Source organism: Dermacentor albipictus, chromosome 7, assembly GCF_038994185.2.
Source record: "Dermacentor albipictus isolate Rhodes 1998 colony chromosome 7, USDA_Dalb.pri_finalv2, whole genome shotgun sequence".
Taxonomy (NCBI): Eukaryota; Metazoa; Arthropoda; class Arachnida; order Ixodida; family Ixodidae; genus Dermacentor; species Dermacentor albipictus.
The window spans coordinates 27327529-27347425 of NC_091827.1; the positions used below are offsets into that span (position 1 = coordinate 27327529).

Sequence of the window (19897 nt, forward strand, 5' to 3'; positions counted from 1 at the left end):
CGTTCAGTAGTTTTCGATAAAAAAAAACTGTATACCTGCCTTGTGGGCGTGGCAACAAAGATAGCGATGACAATGATGACGAAAGCTAAAGGACAGGAGGGGTGACGTCACAACCATGATAGCGGAGCCATGACGATCGTCCTTTCGGTATCGACGTTGATAGCCTGGCGGAAACAACGACGACGGCTCGCATGTCGCGAACGCAGGAACGAATACCGACAACTGAAGTTACAGGGTTCTGGCGATGTTAGCTAAACCGCGTACGCCGACCGAAACGAAACGAAACGAAACGAACGAACGAACGAACGAACGAACGAACGAACGAACGAACGAACGAACGAACGAACGAACGAACGAACGAACGAACGAACGAACGAACGAACGAACGAACGAACGAACGAACGAACGAACGAACGAACGAACGAACGAACGAACGAACGAACGAACGAACGAACGAACGAACGAACGAACGAACGAACGAACGAACGAACGAACGAACGAACGAACGAACGAACGAACGAACGAACGAACGAACGAACGAACGAACGAACGAACGAACGAACGAACGAACGAACGAACGAACGAACGAACGAACGAACGAACGAACGAACGAACGAACGAACGAACGAACGAACGAACGAACGAACGAACGAACGAACGAACGAACGAACGAACGAACGAACGAACGAACGAACGAACGAACGAACGAACGAACGAACGAACGAACGAACGAACGAACGAACGAACGAACGAACGAACGAACGAACGAACGAACGAACGAACGAACGAACGAACGAACGAACGAACGAACGAACGAACGAACGAACGAACGAACGAACGAACGAACGAACGAACGAACGAACGAACGAACGAACGAACGAACGAACGAACGAACGAACGAACGAACGAACGAACGAACGAACGAACGAACGAACGAACGAACGAACGAACGAACGAACGAACGAACGAACGAACGAACGAACGAACGAACGAACGAACGAACGAACGAACGAACGAACGAACGAACGAACGAACGAACGAACGAACGAACGAACGAACGAACGAACGAACGAACGAACGAACGAACGAACGAACGAACGAACGAACGAACGAACGAACGAACGAACGAACGAACGAACGAACGAACGAACGAACGAACGAACGAACGAACGAACGAACGAACGAACGAACGAACGAACGAACGAACGAACGAACGAACGAACGAACGAACGAACGAACGAACGAACGAACGAACGAACGAACGAACGAACGAACGAACGAACGAACGAACGAACGAACGAACGAACGAACGAACGAACGAACGAACGAACGAACGAACGAACGAACGAACGAACGAACGAACGAACGAACGAACGAACGAACGAACGAACGAACGAACGAACGAACGAACGAACGAACGAACGAACGAACGAACGAACGAACGAACGAACGAACGAACGAACGAACGAACGAACGAACGAACGAGCGAGCGAGCGAGCGAGCGATTTCCTTGCCGTGTCCTACCATAGGCTATCGACCAAAAACGAAAACGGGTGAAAGATATTAAGAAAGCTATTCGGTTTTAAATGTCAGTTACGTCGGACGCAGCGTCGCAGCCGAAGTAACGTTTTCTATTAGTGGCAGAGAGGTCATAACAGCTATCGATGAAGACCCCATCAAGCCAGTTGCATTGCGGTTAGTTGGATAATATTAGGGAGTTTTAGAAATCGGGCACCCAAAGTTAGGGGACAGCTATCGGCAGCGCGCACTAAATGCATAAGAAGTGCGCAGCTGGGTCACGCACTGCGCATGAGTATCGCGCCACTGATGTTACTCTTCAGATATACACAAATCCGCTTAGTTACCCTGTTTCTAAAACTCCCTTTCGAAGAGGCGGCAATAAATGCTAGGAGAAACGGCGACGTGGCGGTCAGCTTCGGCTTTCTCCGAGATCGTTCGATTGCTCAGCTTTTAGCCGGTGGCACGACGCGGTTCCCCCTTTCGCCCGCTGTGTTAATTGAACCGGCACCCGGGGCACCCTATACGCGTCCCGGGACAAATGAGAAATGAGAAGCGTCCTGGCTGCGCCAAGTCGATACCACCTGGCAAGGCCCTCTGTCGCCCGCGTGTGGCCGCCTATAAAGATGGGCGCGCTGTCTAAAAGAACGGCTCGACAGCGGGGAGCTCTCGGATGTCCTTTTTTCCAGGGACCACTTCCATTTCCAATCCACCGCCATCGTGAGAAGAATGAAAAGAAGAAGCTGGCTCTGCTTCTTATTAACTGCTCTAGACGTGCGGCAGAGCCTAAAGGCTCTCTTCTGTATAGTCCTACACGTCTGTATGTGCCGAAACCAAGTCGACCGCATAAGTACGCCGGTTCTGAAATCGTAGTTCCATGCAGAACCCTCTAAGGTGAGATCGAAAAAGATCAAAGAAAGGAGAAAGGAAATAATGAACTAAGAAAAGAAGGAAGCAACGAAGGGAGGAGGGAATGAATGAAGGAGAAAGTTGATCAATTAAAGTACGGAGAAATTAGGAATTAAAGAACGAAGTAAGACAGCAAGTAAGGAAGAAAGGAAATGAATGGATAAGAAAGAAAGGAAGGAAGAAATTGATGGAAGCAAGCAAGGAAAGGGGGCAGTAAGGAAGCAAGCAGAGAAGGGAGGAGGGAAGCAAAGCGGCAGCGTGAAATATTTAAGAACATTGCCCTAAGTGCACAGGTGTGGTATGTACGTACACTCTTTATTTATGATGATTTAGTTTTACATGCGACACGGGAAGCTGTGGCATAATTGGTACAGCAGTGACTGACAAGCAACATACCGTTTTTCGATCAGTGACTTTCTTCAGCGAATTTAGTAACGCAGTTTGACCTGCTTCAGGGACTTGTTTGAATAAACTTGCTAGACCCAATTAACTTGCCTTCGGGTATATATGGCGTCTAGCGCTGCCACAAGGAAGTGGCGTAGCTACCAAAGCAATTTTTTTTGTCATGCATTTCTTACTGTCTCGCGCCAGCCCATCTTTCCAAACCTTTCAACTTGCTTTCGGGAATCTAATTTATTTTTCGTAACCCATGACGTAACATTCGTAATATCGTCCAACTGGCCCGAATTCGTAAAGCTTACGAAAAATTTCAGGGGGTAGGCAGGCATGTTATATATATATATATATATATATATATATATATATATATATATATATATATATATATATATATATATATATATATATATATATATATATATATATCTTAAGAATTATGAACGCCAGGTGGCCACTGTTCCCTCACCTCGCGCTCTTCGTTGATCCTTCCACAGTTCGTCGCGTTCGCCAAGAACCGACCGAATCCGAAACTTCCGACACACTCGTCGACACGAAACTCGGTATTACGAAGTAATCGACGAAGGGTACGTTTGAGCGCGACGCATTGCACTCAACTCGGCCGGGGGCGACGACGCTCTCTCTCCGGGCGCACCTCGTTCGAGAGCGGCTCGCATTATATAGAAGCGAGGCGGTGTTTTCCAGTGTACGGGAACTGCGACGCGCTGGCGGCGGCGGCGGCGATGGCATCGCGCGGCGGCACGCACAGTCGCACAGTCGTCCCCCCTCCTGTAAGCCAGGCGCAAAGATTGCGAGGCGCTAAACGAGTTGCTAAATCAATAACGACCCCCAACGGGAGACCGCGCGAAAGGCGACGGCGACGCGATGAATTCGACTGCGGCAAACCGCCCGGCCGTTTGGTTTCGCCCCCCCCTCCTCCACCTCCTCTTCTTCCTCCTCTCCCTCCCTGCCTCTCTCGCGAGAGTGGTTTTATTAATGAGTCCCAGCGGGGGGTTTTGCCGGGGGTCCGCGCCATCCGCAGGGTCTTCTCCCTCGTTCACTCTACGGGTTGTCTCTGCGGGTTGTCTCTCTAGGCTGGTTCGCACGTGCGGGGGGAGGGTTTTACACGCACGTGTATGCACCGCCACCTCACCTCTGTACAATGGATGTGTGGGCAGCCCGCGTGGTGTATCCTATAGTGCGTATATACCTTTTGGAAAACAAGATGCTTCTGTTGCCCCGGGCCACCCCCGTGTCCCTCTGTCTTGCTGGCTTCGCGCGGTCCTCGTCGGTGTGTCCGCGGGCAACAGCTGCCGAAACATGCGATGCGTGCGTGAGTGTGGATGTTATACATGTTCGGCGGCGCCTGTTTGTGTACGCACTTTGTCTCGCGCTCTATCTCGGCATGGCCGAGCGAGAGCAATACGAGCTGGCGAGTTAAAAGGTCGAAAACGTGGTTCTCCGCGTTCGCCCTATATATGGCAGTTCTGCATATGCGTGCGATGCGAGACCTCGCATAACGACGGGGGGTCCGGTCCAGGGATAGTTAGTTACTCGGGCGGTGAGGAATTTGGAAACTGCCGCGCGAACTAGTTGTTGCGACCGCTTACGTAGGCCGGAATATATGGGGACACTCTGGGAGTTCGCGTACGGTGTCCACGGATTATGTGGCAGGTCCTGCGTGAGTATGAACCGGGAGTGAAGGGTCGAGCGCGTGATCGCAATACCTATAGTGTTGGATCCCCTCGGGAATTCAGCGGGACAGACTTATGACGGCGGCTTGCCCGGTCCAGACCGAATATTTCAACGTGTGAAGGTTATAAAGTAAAAAAAAAAAGATTACGTGGGTTTTCTTGTTCAGCTCCGGCGTACGTACTTATGTATCTGCCCGACTTCAGGCAGGTCCTGGTCGTATACGTTGAATGCGTGCCCCACCTGCGAACTTTCTCAGGGAAGAGTCATTCATTCATTCGAATAGATCGATGACAGCGCCTTGCTTTGGTCCAAGGTTACCCATGAGCACGACATTTCAAAGTTGTTTATGTTAAGGCAGAGCCTCAACAAGCGCTACGGAAGCTGACATGTCTGAAACAGTCTAGATATTTTGTTGTGTAGTCTAAATCGTGGTACATGGTTACCCATGAGCATGATATTTCAATGTTGTTTATGTTAAAAGAAATGCTGTGGCTGCTGACATGTCTGAAGCAGTCTACAGCGATGATGTTGTGTAGTCAAAGTCGTGACCCCTGGCAATTAATGAGTGTGGATACCAGACACTGGTGGGAGGCAAGCGTTCGCTACATGCTTAAAAGGCTGCGTCGTTTGTGTGTGCGCATGCTTGCGATGGCAGACTGGGAATCAGACACGTATACAGTTCGAAAGCCGGTTGTGGCTTGCAGCGAAGTTTCGCGGGATGACCAATCTGTCCTGCCAGTATGTGGTCCCCCTGCACTCACGGTCGCCGCGTTGTCTATTGTAACGCCTTCAACATTTCGTTCACTTTTTAATTAGTTGCGTAAAAAATCGCTTGATGGCGTCAGCAACAGGGCAGCAGATATTAGTTATGAAATTACAGAGAATGAGGACGATTCGTCTGTTTCAGGTCATTACTGGGGAGGGAACATTCTAAAATTGTACATAAGAGCGCTAAGACCGAATATGCACAGTTAAAAGAGAGAGAGAGAGAGGGGGGGGGGGATGCCACTCGGACAGCACTGCGCTGTCCTTATCGCTTTTGTCTGCCGCGAGTATAGTTTTTCAAGCATGCATAAAGCTAACCAACAGGCGCTCCATAACAAAACTCACTCCACGTACAATATTGCACTTCAGGAATCTGAAGCTCATCTTAGTAAGCGATATGTCAAAGCTAATGAAAGTTTTACCTAACAGCGACTCCGCGTGGTATTTAGACCTGACTGGCAGAAATATACTCATATCGAGGCGTTCTTTCAGCAGACGGTCGTTTGGACACCCACTGCGGTTACAGGCGTTCTTGTAGATGTCATAACATCAGGGTCGATTGTGAGCAACATACTTACCTTAGGCAGGTAAGGCGTATGCTGTAAGCAACGTATGCGCATGGAATCCGACAATAATTGGCAATGCGATTAATCGAAATGCGAAAAGCACAATTTCCTGTTCTAGCCTGCGAATTTAATTCCGAATTGAAAGCAGCATGCCTGCACGGTCAACGTCTGTGCGCTTATATGCATTGTATACGTATGTTCCTACGCAATAGGCTCTCGTTTTCCGTGATTATCATATTTCTAAAACATTAAATGTCAGACTTACGTGCAAAACGACACCGATAATCGCAATAATCGTGGCTATGTTACCAAATGAAAAGAATCTGATAACAAGACTACTAATGGGATCTTTATTGATTCAAGCGACAGACTAGAGCATCTACAGAACCGATGGAAATCTGCCAGCTACCTGTACACCTATACATATACCTATACCTATTGGCCTACGAAACCGACACATGGATCTTGCCCGCTTTATAGTGGGATCAAGGAACCCGTACGGGTTCTGAAACGTCTCTGCATGTTTTGTTTTTTTCCTCAGTAAGGCTCTGTGTTAAATTTTTCGGCGAGTTTATTTCCTACGCACAAGACGTGTAAATCCATCGATCTCGTTTTTTTTTTTTTTTTTTGTGCCCCATCAATGATAGCTACACTACGGATCTCTGATTCCATCCGCAGGCAAGCGGGACGTGCCTCGTCATCACAGCATCTCTCCCATGCATTGAGCATGTATACCTGCGGTGTGATTCGGCTGCGCTGAGCCAGTCACGTGATGCTCGGTCGCTCGATCGCGCACTTTTAACGACAATTCAATCTTCACGACAATTCACACAAGTGCGTTAATATTAACACTGTATAAAGTAATCTCCGAAGGCTGTTTCCTGAACGTGCCCATGGGTGTAAGTGAGCGATGATCTCTTGTATAATATACGTCAACGACTACAACAGCAGAAAGGCAGGAAAAAGTCGGCCATCAGCTCGCTCGTGTGTGGTTGTGTTATCGCTTCACAATTCTTCGCGATTCGCGTCGAAGAGCTGCTGCGTTTCTTCAGATGGCATCAGCCTACATACGTGACAGTTTGTGCCGAACTGAACGACGCATGCTCCATTGCGTGTGGGTGCGGGCGTGTCGTGAACTCTTCCGCTTATGCTCATCCTTCAGTCCCCTTTCTCCCGTGCCGAGTAGCCTACTGGGCTCAGCCTGCATGGTTAACCCTCTCTTGTGGAGATAGCAATGTTTTACGCCAGGGTATTGCATTCAGCAATGCATTTACATGTTTGACTGTATAATGGCCGATAGCGCCGAGTGCAATGCCTGCGGTGTTGAAGAGGCTATAGAAAACCATCTGTAGTGTACTGCCCATCTTTTTGCAATGAAAGACATGACCATTGCAAAACTTTAAAACAGGTGGATAGAAAATTGTTCACCTTGAAAAAGATCTTGGCACCATGGAATGGCAAATCGCAGCTGCAAGATGCCACAAAACGCGCTGTTGCGAATTTTGAACGCTATCAGATTGAGTGACCGTGTGAGACACAGAGTAGAAAACCGCTACTACGTCGCGATATCCACGGCAGACTTTCTCTTCCGTTCTTAATGTTTCCCTCTCCTTTTATCTTTCCCACGTTCAGGGTATAGCCAACCTGACTCAGTCCTGGTTGCATCCCTGCCTTTCATTTATCATTTCCTCTCTCTATCTCTCTCTCTCTCTCTACAATACCGTAAATATTTTGCCTGTAGAAAAACAAATGCTCAACCCAGTCAAAAAATTAAGACAGTAAGGATCTCTGATTGCATCGCGCCGATTTGGATCGGCGCATAAACATGGTTTTCCCCAGTAGTTCTCGAATGCCCATGCGACGCTTCACCCAGACGATAGGTGCTTGCGCTGTATCTTAGGAACCGGCTGCCTTTGAGGCATGTCCCCTGCCTTGGGTTTTACAAAATTTACAGTCAGCTAATTTGGGACCAAACCTCGCACCATTGTGATTGTGAATGGATAAATACGAAAAACCATGGACAATGTCCGAAGCCTTTAGTTGTTGGCAATTCCTAAGTAAAACCTTATAGTTATGTTTCCAAAAAATCTACTGAGGAATTACTGCACTAATTCTGCCTATATTTTATCACTCGGATGCACGAAATACGTATATTTCTCTTACTTCCATAATAAAATTGGGACCACAAAATGTTAACCTCCCTACCGTTCCCATATACCACCGATTTCTCATCACGCAGTTATGAATGCCTCATGCATAAGCCGGTGGCGATAAAATTCCAAGTCTTCCACGCACTCGCCTAATCTACGCGATGAAGACTGCAACACAGGCGACGTTGAACTTTACGGTCGCGACTGCTTTCCGCTCTTGCGAGATAATTAACACCGCGCAGCTCCGCGCCCATGCCCCAAGGTTGAGCACGCCCTATCGGGTTTCGCGAACGCGTACTACTCAGCTCTCCCGCCACTCCCTGTTGTGCTCCTCGCCGGTCCCGCAAAAAGCAATCGACCACGGTACGGCCACGGCGAGCGCGCGGTTATCCCATACAACCTCGGTGTACTATATAGTGTTTAATGACGGACGCGCGTGCCAGCGAAAATGAGCGCGTTCTGTGTGTGAACGGTGCGCGGCGAAATGAGGGAGGAAAACTTCTCAATCTTCTGAAACCCGAGCAGTCCACGCTGTCTCGCTCCTCCATCTTCTCCTGGGGCGGACACACGCGCGTACGCGAAAAGAAAATCTATTGCAAAGTAGCAGGCGCAAAGAAAGCAAAAAGAAAGAAAATCGTGTGTTCCGCCATTAGTGTACGACCACCTTTCTCGGCTTTCATGCGATAAAATAAAATAAACAAAGAAAAAGAAAGAACGAAAAACCACCGTTTTCGGCGTGTACGTGTCGCTCACGGACTTCCTTGTCCTATCGCAGCAGACAATATCAGTGCCTTCGCTCTCACCTGAAAGCAGGAAAGAAGGAAGAACTACGGAAAGACAGAATTCGCATTGAGCGAATCTGCTCGCGCGAATTGCGAATGTCGCATAGCTAGCGCCGCCATGACAGTATCCCGCCTTGTGCAGAAGTGAGCATTTGGGTAAACGGAACACGGCAGAGGTTCGAAAATTGATTTGTGAACTCGAAATGAGGCGATTAGACAGTGTTACTGCCTGCATGTCGTCGTAATGTATGTGAGTGTTCTAATACAGAATGACATCCTGCCAAAGGAGCTGAATGCCTTCGGGCAAACGTCACGTAATTTCCGGTTTTGCGTGCCTCGTGCTAGGCAGTGTTCAGTTAGCGGGTACAGACAATTCACGCATGAATTTCGTCAGAAACTAAGGCGCAAGTCTTCGAGCTATATGAGCTTTAACAGAAACTTACTCGTAACAGAAACTTACTTATGTAAAAGCTAAAGGATGACGAGTAATTGCGATATTGTGTAGGTCCAAATGAATATACTTAAATTTCAGTACAGGCGAGTTACAATATGGAGGTCATTCTGAACTTAACTCGAGCAGTTCAAAAGTCCGTCCGAGTGCCATTCCTCTGTATTGGTTCTACTAGCAAACGCTAATGCAGCGCACCGTTCTGCCAGCGCCAGCACGTGGACAACTTCTCTTCGCGGGAGCAATAACCGCCTAAATTACCTACCTGCCTTCTTACATTAACACAGCCCGAAAGCACTTTGTTACATCCATTACCTCCGCTCCTGCGAACCCGCGTTACGACGGCGTGTCAACCACGCGCGCGCGCCGCCGCTCGCGGAAGCAAAAATGGCGGTCGGGCCCGCGTGCGGAGTGGACCTGCTCATACGGCGCGGTCCCGCAGCGTGCGAGAACGCGCGCTCCCCCTGGCGGTCGCGCCCTGTCACGCCTTCCTATCACGCGTTCGTTGCAGCGGCGGCAGCAAATAGCCTGCGAGGTGTGGCCGCGTCCATTGCTGCCGCGAGATAGAATGGCAAACTATATCATCGCTGACCGCGCGTACGAAGCGTAAGGCACACAAGCGCGTACGCGTGTATGGCAGCGGAGCCTATGCCTGCTTTGCCCGGGTTATGCAGTGCAGTATAAGGTAGGAGCGCCGCCTTGCGTTCCTCGAGGTAATTTGAGACACTCCCTCCCACGGGTTTTCTTTCTGTAGGATGGATTCTTTTTCTCTTTCTCCTTTTTCGTTTTTTTTTTGGTAGAGATTGCCTCAACGCTGACCAGTCGCCTGCCGACAGAAACAAAGTGCGCGCGGACCTGCGAGCCGAGTCTCGCTTTCATTAGGCGCTGTCCGTGACTCGATCGCGGTAATGGTCCTCGGTCGCTCGGGCAGCCCCGCTAATGCGGATTCCTGGAGTTTCTCGCGCTGCGTTCTGTATTAGGTGCCCCGAGAAAGGTGCTTGCACGTGTCTCGACGAGGCGCGGTGAAGTGCAGTGTGCTATTGCCCGGCTTATCATCAGTGGTGCGGTGATCGCCCCTTTGGAAGTTACTCGCCCACGCTGTCACTCTGTCACTTTTTCTGTCCCTTTACTTTTTTTTCCGAACTGCTACAGACCGAAACGACCTGCCCCGTTGCATAGCGGAAATCTACCTGTCCATGCGCGTTTGCAGATACCGTGGATATTCGTTGCCGTACCTAAAGAAGAATGTGGTGTGTTCATGTGTATTCGTGCAAGTTTATATGTTCATGTATCCTTTTTCGGTGTAGCTTCATGTCCTTTATAAAGGGGTACATATGTAGACCCCACCCCTTATATAATACCCTTCCAATCAAGACTAAAGAAGCAGAAAAAGAAAGAAGCCGTGGAACGGAAAGTAATATGGCATCCAAGACGTCACGTAAATTGAACTGTGAGTCTCTGGGATTCGCGCCGGCATGTTGTGACGGCTATGACACGAGAAAGTGCAGCGTCACTTTAATCCCACTTACTTCGCGCCCGATGGTCAGAGTCTTTGTTGACGCGGAGACAGTCTAGTCAACGATAACCTCAAGGATGTTCACAAGGACTTTCTGGCCCTATGAGCACGAGGTAGCGGGCTCGATTCCAAGCTACGGCGATAGCATTGCGATGGATGTGATTGCAAAACGCACTCGTGCACTTTACTTTCAACGCTTCTTCGTGACACCCAACTTCTTTTTAAGTTAACGAGAGCATAGCAGGCGCCTCAGATTTTACAGCACAGGCTCTTGTGGCTCTTTTACGGGACCCGGCCGCTGGCGCGACGTCTGACCGAAGACACAAGCATTCATCACACTGGCTTATCCACCCGACTTCCGTTGAAATTTATACCAGAAAAAGTAACCGATCGAGTATACGGTCTGTTCAGGGCCAACAAACTGTCGTTACCAATATAGATACATGACCCCAAATTTAGGGCCATCACTGTTATCTTTTATCTACTAGGGACATCCTAAGGCATGGTGTAGGAACCTCACAGCGTCTGGCATCGTTGACGTAATGTACTCGATTTAGTGGCTTTCGAAAACCATACAGCCATTGCTTAATTTGTAGTAGCTCTTGCTTACCTCATGGCAGTGCAAGTCGTTCTCCATTTGAGGACTCCATTTGTTGACAAAAGTAAAATTCAAACAGCGCTAAACGACAGGACCAGAATGAGGAGCAGACAAACACGGCGCTGATTTTTTTATTTTTTCTTTCTGTTGTGTTCAGCGCCGTGTTTGTCTCCTCCTCATTCTGGTCCTGCCGTTTAGCGCTGTTTGAATTTTATTGTTACCATGCAACACACACTCGCCCAATCCGCTGCCCTTCTGCAGTTGACAAAAGTGTTGCGCGGTTACATCTCTGGCGCCAAGAACTTGAAGTGAGATGAGCTGATCATTCGTCATGAGTGATTTAAGAAGTTGATCAAGTTATTTTATTCAATGCAATCTCACGGACGTCCTCCTCTTACTATATGTTTGAACAGAGACAAGCTGGTGAGGCTCGGGAACAGTGCGTCATTGCTGTATTGCACTGCATATCTCGTTTCTTTAGTGAAAAAGCATGGGGGTCGGCCGAGACATTTCTTTAAAAGTTATTGGCTAGCACTGCATGGTGACCATTTAGGAATAGGGGGCCGGTTTGTGGCAAAAGTAATGGTGTGCAATTCCTTTTGTTATATTCATTTTGTCCCAGAACTATCATGATTTACGAACGGAAACCGGTGATGGCAAGCGTCATTGTGGCGTTCTAGTTCACAGAAAAAGTCAGTATTTATAAAGAGCCTATCCTTCTTACTTTAGTTGTTCCATACATTATCACTTCCTCAATGTGGGTCGGAGGCCCAAAAACAAATGGCTCTGGGTGTTTTGTTTAATGAAGAAGCCTCGCACAAAGCAATACCAGCTGCTCCGAATTTCCCAGTCCCACATAGCATTGGCGCAGGCAGTAATAAATTGCAGCGTGCAGCTGCTGGAGCGTGAATTACGACTGTCAGACGGTACGCAATAGATAATTCTAAATTAAAACACCTACATGGGAAATGCACAGCTTAGGGCATCTGTGTCACGCTGTATCACGTGTGACACGGGCGGCACGAAAGTCGTGGTGCCTGACTATAGCTAAAGCTGGTTTATCGCAATAAAGCGAGCCGAGCTACTCGCCGGTGTATACGACACTTTGCCAGCTTGCATGTATAGCCGAAACTCGTCGTTAGTGCTTTGCTTCGTCAGGCAACGTTGACGGTCGAGCGCAAGACGAGATCGAAGAAAACTTTGCCTCCAGACTCGGAAAACCCTTTTCGTCTTATAGGGTGGTTGCTTAGCACAGATCCAGCTCTCGTTGGATTCGGGCAACGAGGTGCTTCCGGCATTTGGCGATGTCGCTTGGGGCCAGGCAACCGTGCCAGGCCAATCAGGCCCCATGTCAGTCAACTGTACGAACGTTAGCTATACGCAACCACATCGAGCGTATTAGCGACGCGTTTTTCTGCGTCAGCGCAACGGTCGCGTAGCGACAGATCTGTTATCGTGATCGAGTAAAACGTATGTAAGGGTGGATTGCGCGTGCTTTCCTGTAACCTCGCAGTGCCGATTTCTTCAAGTACGTCGGAGACGCGTTCCATATATTTGGTATTTGAGGGTCCCATCGGTGAAGAGACTTGTGCTGCACCAAACTCGTCAGTAGGAAAGAAATGCTAACATCGTAAGTGATAAATGGAAAAGCAGCGCTGAGATACTGTATTCCAGCTGGATATTTTGGAGCGGCACATCGGTAAGAGACACAGCCGCTTCCTTCCGTGTGTCTCCTGGAGTTATTGGGCCACCTTTGTTGCAATTCCTTTCTTTATGATGCTCAATTGTTCACATAACCGCTTTAATTGCTTCCTGAAATTAAACTTTAAAGCGATGTAGTTGTTTTTTACCCACCATTCCAAGTTTTGCACGGCTACTTCTGTTGCTTGGGCGATCGGTATCCCAGCGGATATATATATATATATATATATATATATATATATATATATATATATATATATATATATATATATATATATATATATATATATATATATATATATATATATATATATGAAGAAGGTTAACCGCGCGCCGAATGGAAGTTCCGGAAAAAAGCGTGCTTATATATAAGCCCTTCACGCTGACCGACAGAGTATTGCCAGTTAGCACACTTACGCTCCACGTAATTATCACGTAAAACCTGCGATGTCAGCTTATCTCCAAAGCACACCTACCACTAAGTGGGATAGCGCATTATATTGTACAGATTCTTTGATTTCCTTGATTTTATTTTATTTAACCTTTGGGATATGCCGTTATAGGCGTGTGCGCGCATTCTCGGACAATCTCGTCCAGAATGGATATATGCGCCTCTGTGACGGAAGCGGTACAGAATCCTTAAACTTCGCTAGATAATATATCTCACACTTCTCCGCATGCATCGGTCATCGCCATTCTTCCCGATAAATTTCTCATAAATTCCATTCTTCATAAATCCCCATTCCTCGTGACGTCTCGGCGTATACGTGGCTCACGCTGTCGCCTGATTTGTTGCTTGAAATCTCGACATAGCTAACTGAGCGGCGTATCACTGTAAAATAATTTACCACCTTAAATGTGAAAAAGGGTGTTAAAAGTAAAAAGGGTCTAAACTCACACACTTAGGGTGTTCTTTGTATAACGGAACCCTACGGGTGGGAGTTGTAGACACACTTACACCCCTTCTAAGGGTGTAAATTATTTTGCAGTGTAGTGCATAAACACAGATGTCGCGCATAACCAGAGCATTGGCGTTTGCGCTGGATTACGCGGATGCACTTCAGGAATATACACATTCCATAGGATGTAAGTAAACGCAATTGTACACATTGGCATTCGTTGCGTAGCGTTTAATCCACCGCTTCGATAAACCTTCGCTTCACATCGATTCTGACGTAGGCGTTGGATCTGGATTTTTTTTCATCATGCTTTTCTCGCATCACTTTAACCATTGCAGCACTGTATGGACTGCTCCGTGTTTACTGCTTGTAACTGATGGCTACGTTATTACAGTATTACTGTACATTATTACCCGAAGCTTATCCAAAGGTTCGTAGGTTCATGGTCAAGTTGGTTATCTTGGCGCTATATGACACATGGCTGCTTACGTAAGCAATAACAACACTCGATACAGCAGCAACACTCTCATGTTTTCAGCTTATAAGAGGTAGCTTTAGCTCGGGTGCTCCTATCTAAATACATGTAAGAGGAGAATACGTTTTTCTCGGCAACCACCGCACCGAATTTGACGAGGTTTGTTGCATTTAAACGAAAAACTTAAGATCTAGTTACTGTTGATTTCGAATTTTTTAATTTACGTCGTCAGTTCTTTATGAGAAACTGGCAAAAATCTGAAATTTTCAGAAGATTGAACTATCAGATATACAATTCGACAATGAGAAGTGATATCATAATTATGCGAATTGTATCTAATAGTACATCTAAGGCGGACAAAGTTGATCTGTTAGACATCAATATAAAAAAGTAGTAATATGAAAATACAGCTCTTGCAGGATCCTTGATGGATTCAGTTTGCAGAACCGCGATATCTGTTCTTGATGCAGAGCCAGGCACGTACCCAAGGGGGGGCCCGGGGGGGCCCGGGCCCCCCCCCCGAAATCAAGTGGCATGCCCTACCCCCCCCCCCCCCCCCACCCGCGCCACCACTCCTCACACATTACTAAAGCGCCACCAGATCAATGTCGAGACTTGGCAGCTGTTCATCGGTCAGCATTATGCTGCCTTTTTCACTCCTTTTAGATGACGGTAGTTATCGGCATCTCTTGTAATGTGAAGGACAGTTTTCTCACAGATTCCGCACCCGCGCGATTAACTCGAGATGCGTTCAGTTGTCACCATCTATTCAACCGTCACGCGCATAGCTGTTGCTTTTGTTAGTTCAACCTTCTTTGTTTAGGCTGATCCTGGGACCAGGAGAGGGATGCGGCTGTTACTCAGCTGGTCTGTACTCTCATGGAACAAGTTGCGGCGGGAGAAAACACCAATTGCGTTTAACTTATCCCTTTGCTTCATTATTTCCTTGAGTTACGGCTCGCCGCGATGCTGGCAGATGCCCGGAACCATATACACGTGACATGGGTTATATAAGACGGGAAATAAAATGATGTGAAAGAGCGTCCATCATGAAACCCTGCAATAACCTTTAAATCCATAAGCAAGATGACTGTCGCCCGTTAGCTCGTCTGTTTTTCGCTAATTGTATAGCACTTTTCGTGCAAAATTGGCAACTGGAAACAAAAATCGCAAGGAGTTGAGAAATTAAGCGATCTACTAAGGGAGAGAGCCAAGGCAACAACCAAACTGCAAGCAAAAGCGTATAATAAAGAAGTTAATCGTTGTTTATGAGAATATTTATGGATCAACATCTTTTTATTTAAAAGCCGCCGGAAGTGGAGAACAATTACTTGTTTTGAATGACGCTTCTACAGTTATCGGTCGAACCGCCTCACGTAGCCACTTCTGTGCTGTGCTTATGTGGGTGTTTTTCTAACCTTTCGCGGTAAGCGCAGTACGTCTAGAATCGCAGAGTCCTGCGCTCTACGTGGTTGTATGGGACTGGCGGCCGCACAGCGTTACGCAATTCGCGGAACTGTAAAAACTGATCAACAAGGCGAAAGTAACTGATATTCGACACTATAACATGAGAAAGACTGAAGAAGCCGTAAAAAATGAACGCTGCCTGAAATCAGTAAAAAATTGGAGGACGCTTAAGCTTCGCCTTCAAGAGTGGGACGCGACAGCGTTCCCGTCGACCCGCCAAGGGGTATAAGACAATGCGCTACGGCACAGCAATCACTTACGATGCGCCCCGCATCGGACTTAGCGCCCACCTATCACGCGGTGAGCGTCAAGCAACGCAGCGTTCGGCGCGGCGACGAAACGTGCGCCTGAGCGAACGAAACGAACCAAAGAACTCGGTGTCTCGGAGGGGAAACGATCTACGCCAGTCAAACGTCGTGATCGGCACGGGCAGAGAGATAGATAGTAATCTAAACCGGAAGCACGGCGAAGCGTCGTCAGGGGAGAGGGAGTCCCGCGACGCGCCTGGCAGCGGTCCCAATGCGCGCGCGGCGCTCCTCCTGTCGGGGCAGCGCCGTACATTGAGAGGAGGGGGTCTTCTGTGTTTGCCGCAAGATGGCTCTGCGTGTGCGGAAAGCGCAGAAGAAATGCAGCGGAAACGCACTTCGCAACTCGTGTAATTGTGACTTCTGTACGTTACATGTTCATAATTACCGATATACACCGCAGTATAACTTTCCACGGCTCGTTTCGAAGGCAACACCGCATTCACTAGAGGCGCGTTTGCACCGCTTGGAAGCATCGAACTCGTGGCTGAGTGGTAGCGTCTCCGTCTCACACTCCGGAGACCTGGGTTCGATTCCCACCGGGCCAATCTTGGAAGTTGCTTTTTATTTATGAAGCGCCTGCCGTGATTTATCGCTCACGGTCAACGCCGCCGACACCCGACGCCGACGACACCGGCTTTTCTGCGACACGAGCTCCTTAACGCTATCGCGTTAAAAAGAAACCTGGCATAAAAGATAAGAAGGATAATATCATCAGCAATCGCGAAGATATAGTAAAAGCAGCGCAAAAATTCTAAGCTGACCTGTATACAGTACCCAGAGGAGTCACGATACCTCACTTAGAAACAGTAATGAACAGGATACAGAAACTCCCCTATAACTAGTGGTGAGGTCAGAAGGGCCCTGCAAGACATGAAACGATGAAGAGCGGTAGGAGAAGGTGGAATAACAGTCGATTTAATAAAAGGTGGAGGAGACATAATGCTTGGAAAATTGGCGGCTCTTTATACGAAGTGTCTATCGACTGCAAGGGTCCCAGAAAATTGGAAGAATGCAGACATTATACTAATACACAAAAAAGGAGACATTAAAGAATTGAAAAATTATGGGACCTTTAGCTTACCCCCAGTATTATATAAAATATTTGCTAAAAAAATCTCTAAACACTGGACTTCAGTCCACCAAGGAAACAGGCTGGCTTCAGGAAGGGATACTCTACAATGGATCACATCCGTGTCATCAATCAGGTTATCGCGAAATCTGCAGAGTACAATAAGCCTCTCTATGTGGCTTATATAGATTACGAAAAGGCCTTTGATTCAGTAGAGATACCAGCAATCGCAGAGGCACCACGTAATCAAGGAGTAAAGAACGCCTTCGTAAAAAGCTTGGAAAATATTGCTACATGCGTGTGGTATTTGTTTGTTTGAACGAGGCGCGTAGGCGCCATCACTCCAGAAAAGAGGAGGAAGAACGAACTGGGCTCGCGCTGTGAATCTAACCGGTCAGCGCTGCAACCCTTGTTGTAAATATAATCTGTAAATAGTTTCTCGACTTACTGACTCGTCCTTCGCGTAAGAATATCTACAGAAGTTCTGCAGCTACCTTAATTCTACACAAGAAAAGCAGGGAGATACCTATAGAGAAAGGGGTCAGGCAGGGAGACACAATTTCTCCAAAGCTATTCACTGCGTGCTTAGAAGAATTCAAGCTATTAAACTGGGAAGGCTTAGGAGTAAAGATTGACGGCAAATATCTCAGCAACCTTCGGTTTGACGATGACAATGTTCTATTCAACAACAATGCAGACGACTTACAACAAATGATTGGAGACCTTAACAGAGAGAGTGTAAGAGTAGGGTTGAATATTAATATGCAGAAGATGAAGATAATGATAAATAGCCGTGCAAAGGAACAAGAGATCAGGATCGCCAGTCGGCCACTAGAGACTGTGAAGGAGTACGTTTACCTACGTCAATTAATCACAGGGAACCCTGAACATGAGAAGGAAATCCACAGAAGAATAGAAATAGGTTGGATCGCATACGGCAGCATTGCCAGCTCCTGACTGGAAGCTTACCATTATTACTGAAAAGTAAAGTGTGCAATCAGTGCATTTTGCCAGTGGTGACATATGGGGCAGAGACTTGAGAGCAAGTTAAGGACCGCGCAAAGAGCGATCGAACGAAGATTGCTAGGCATAACGTTAATAGAGAAAGAGAACGGTTTGGATCAGAGAGCGAATGGGTATAGACGATATTCTAATTGACATCAAGAGAGAAAAAATGTAGCTGGGCAGGTCATGTAATGCGCCGGTTAGATAACCGTTGGACCATTAGGGTTACAGAATGGGTACCAAGAGAAGGGAAACGCAATCGAGTACGACAAAACACTAGGTGGAGCGATGAAATTAGGAAATTCGCGGGCGCTTGTTGGAATCGGTTGGCGCAGGACAGGGGTAATTGGAGATCACAGGGAGAGGCCTTCGTCCTGCAGTGGACATAAAACAGGCTGATGATGATGATGATGATGATGATGATGATGATGATGATGATGATGATGGAGGTGGTGGGCCCCCCCCGAAAAAAAATCCTGGGTACGTGCCTGTGCAGAGCTATTAATTTGTAAACTTCGTGCTTCTATTTTTTCAAACTCTCGAATGTTTGATTCTCTTTAACAAAGTGCACGCCCTTAATCGAAATTCCGCTTCCAACAGTCACTGGAATTTAACTTTTTCTCTGAAGTGTAACAAATGTCATTAAAATCGGTCCAAGGGGTTATCTCAGAAAAGCATTTCTGCGTTTTACATGTATTTGAATGAGCCGCGTCGGCCTATTCAGAAAACACAAAACAAATGCAAGACAGGTCTCTTGTTGTTAGTTTCAGTCTTCTTTCATTTCTGGCTTCTTTAATTTCCGTCAATAACCTTGAATCTCGCTTTCATATATTTGGCGGCGTGGTGTCTCCCTAAATAGGCACAAATATATCTTCCCAACATAACTTTAACTGCCCAGTGCGATACACTGTAAAAGGGAACACGTGAATGCAGAGCGCGTGCAAAACTTTCCCTCCTGAAATTGCACTGTCAGCAGGCTTTGCAGTAGGTCACTTGTGCTTGGTGGCGCAGACCACTTTCTTCTACTCGCCCATGGACTGCATTTGCCTACGGCGTCTGCCGGCACTTGGTGATAGGACATCAACAAAGTCAGATTCGAACGTTGCAGTGTTTTCTTCAGCAGCAGGCGGCACTGTGCGTCTGAATTCGCTGTATGTTCCTCGTGCTCTCTCTGTGACTCCAGGCGGTAATACAACGAAATGGCGAAAACGAAACTACCCAAGTCTTGCACATAGATAAAGCTTTAGCTGGACCTTATTTATGCGTATCCATGCCATCGCCACGGGAGGCCTTTCGTAGACATCTTAATCTAATTAGACCAAGAAGGAGCACTTCTGTGTTGATAGCACAACCTGTGGGCTCTTTCGAGGTCGTGACACCCAAAATTTCGTGAACGCTTCTTTCTGTGCGGAAAAATTGCCCTCCCCTTGTGCAGGTGATCGCTGTGGCTTCAGAAACACTAGAAAATAGCACATGGTCTGGCTTTTTACATCGTGTAAGTTGTCCTTACATGAGCAGATTCGTGTTAGGTTTTTGGTGTAGTGAGCATCTTCTAAAGCAATAGTCTGAAGTTCCTACTACTTCTATTCTTCGCTACTCATATTGAGGTTCCTTATGCTATTTTTAGATG

At 47.3% G+C, this 19897-nt stretch overlaps 1 protein-coding gene across 1 annotated transcript in view; it reads left to right on the top strand.

Moving 5' to 3' along the window:
• LOC135919289 (alpha-(1,3)-fucosyltransferase C-like) overlaps nt 1–19897 on the top strand; it is a 464583-nt gene that overhangs the window by 131612 nt on the left and 313074 nt on the right. The window lies entirely within an intron of this gene.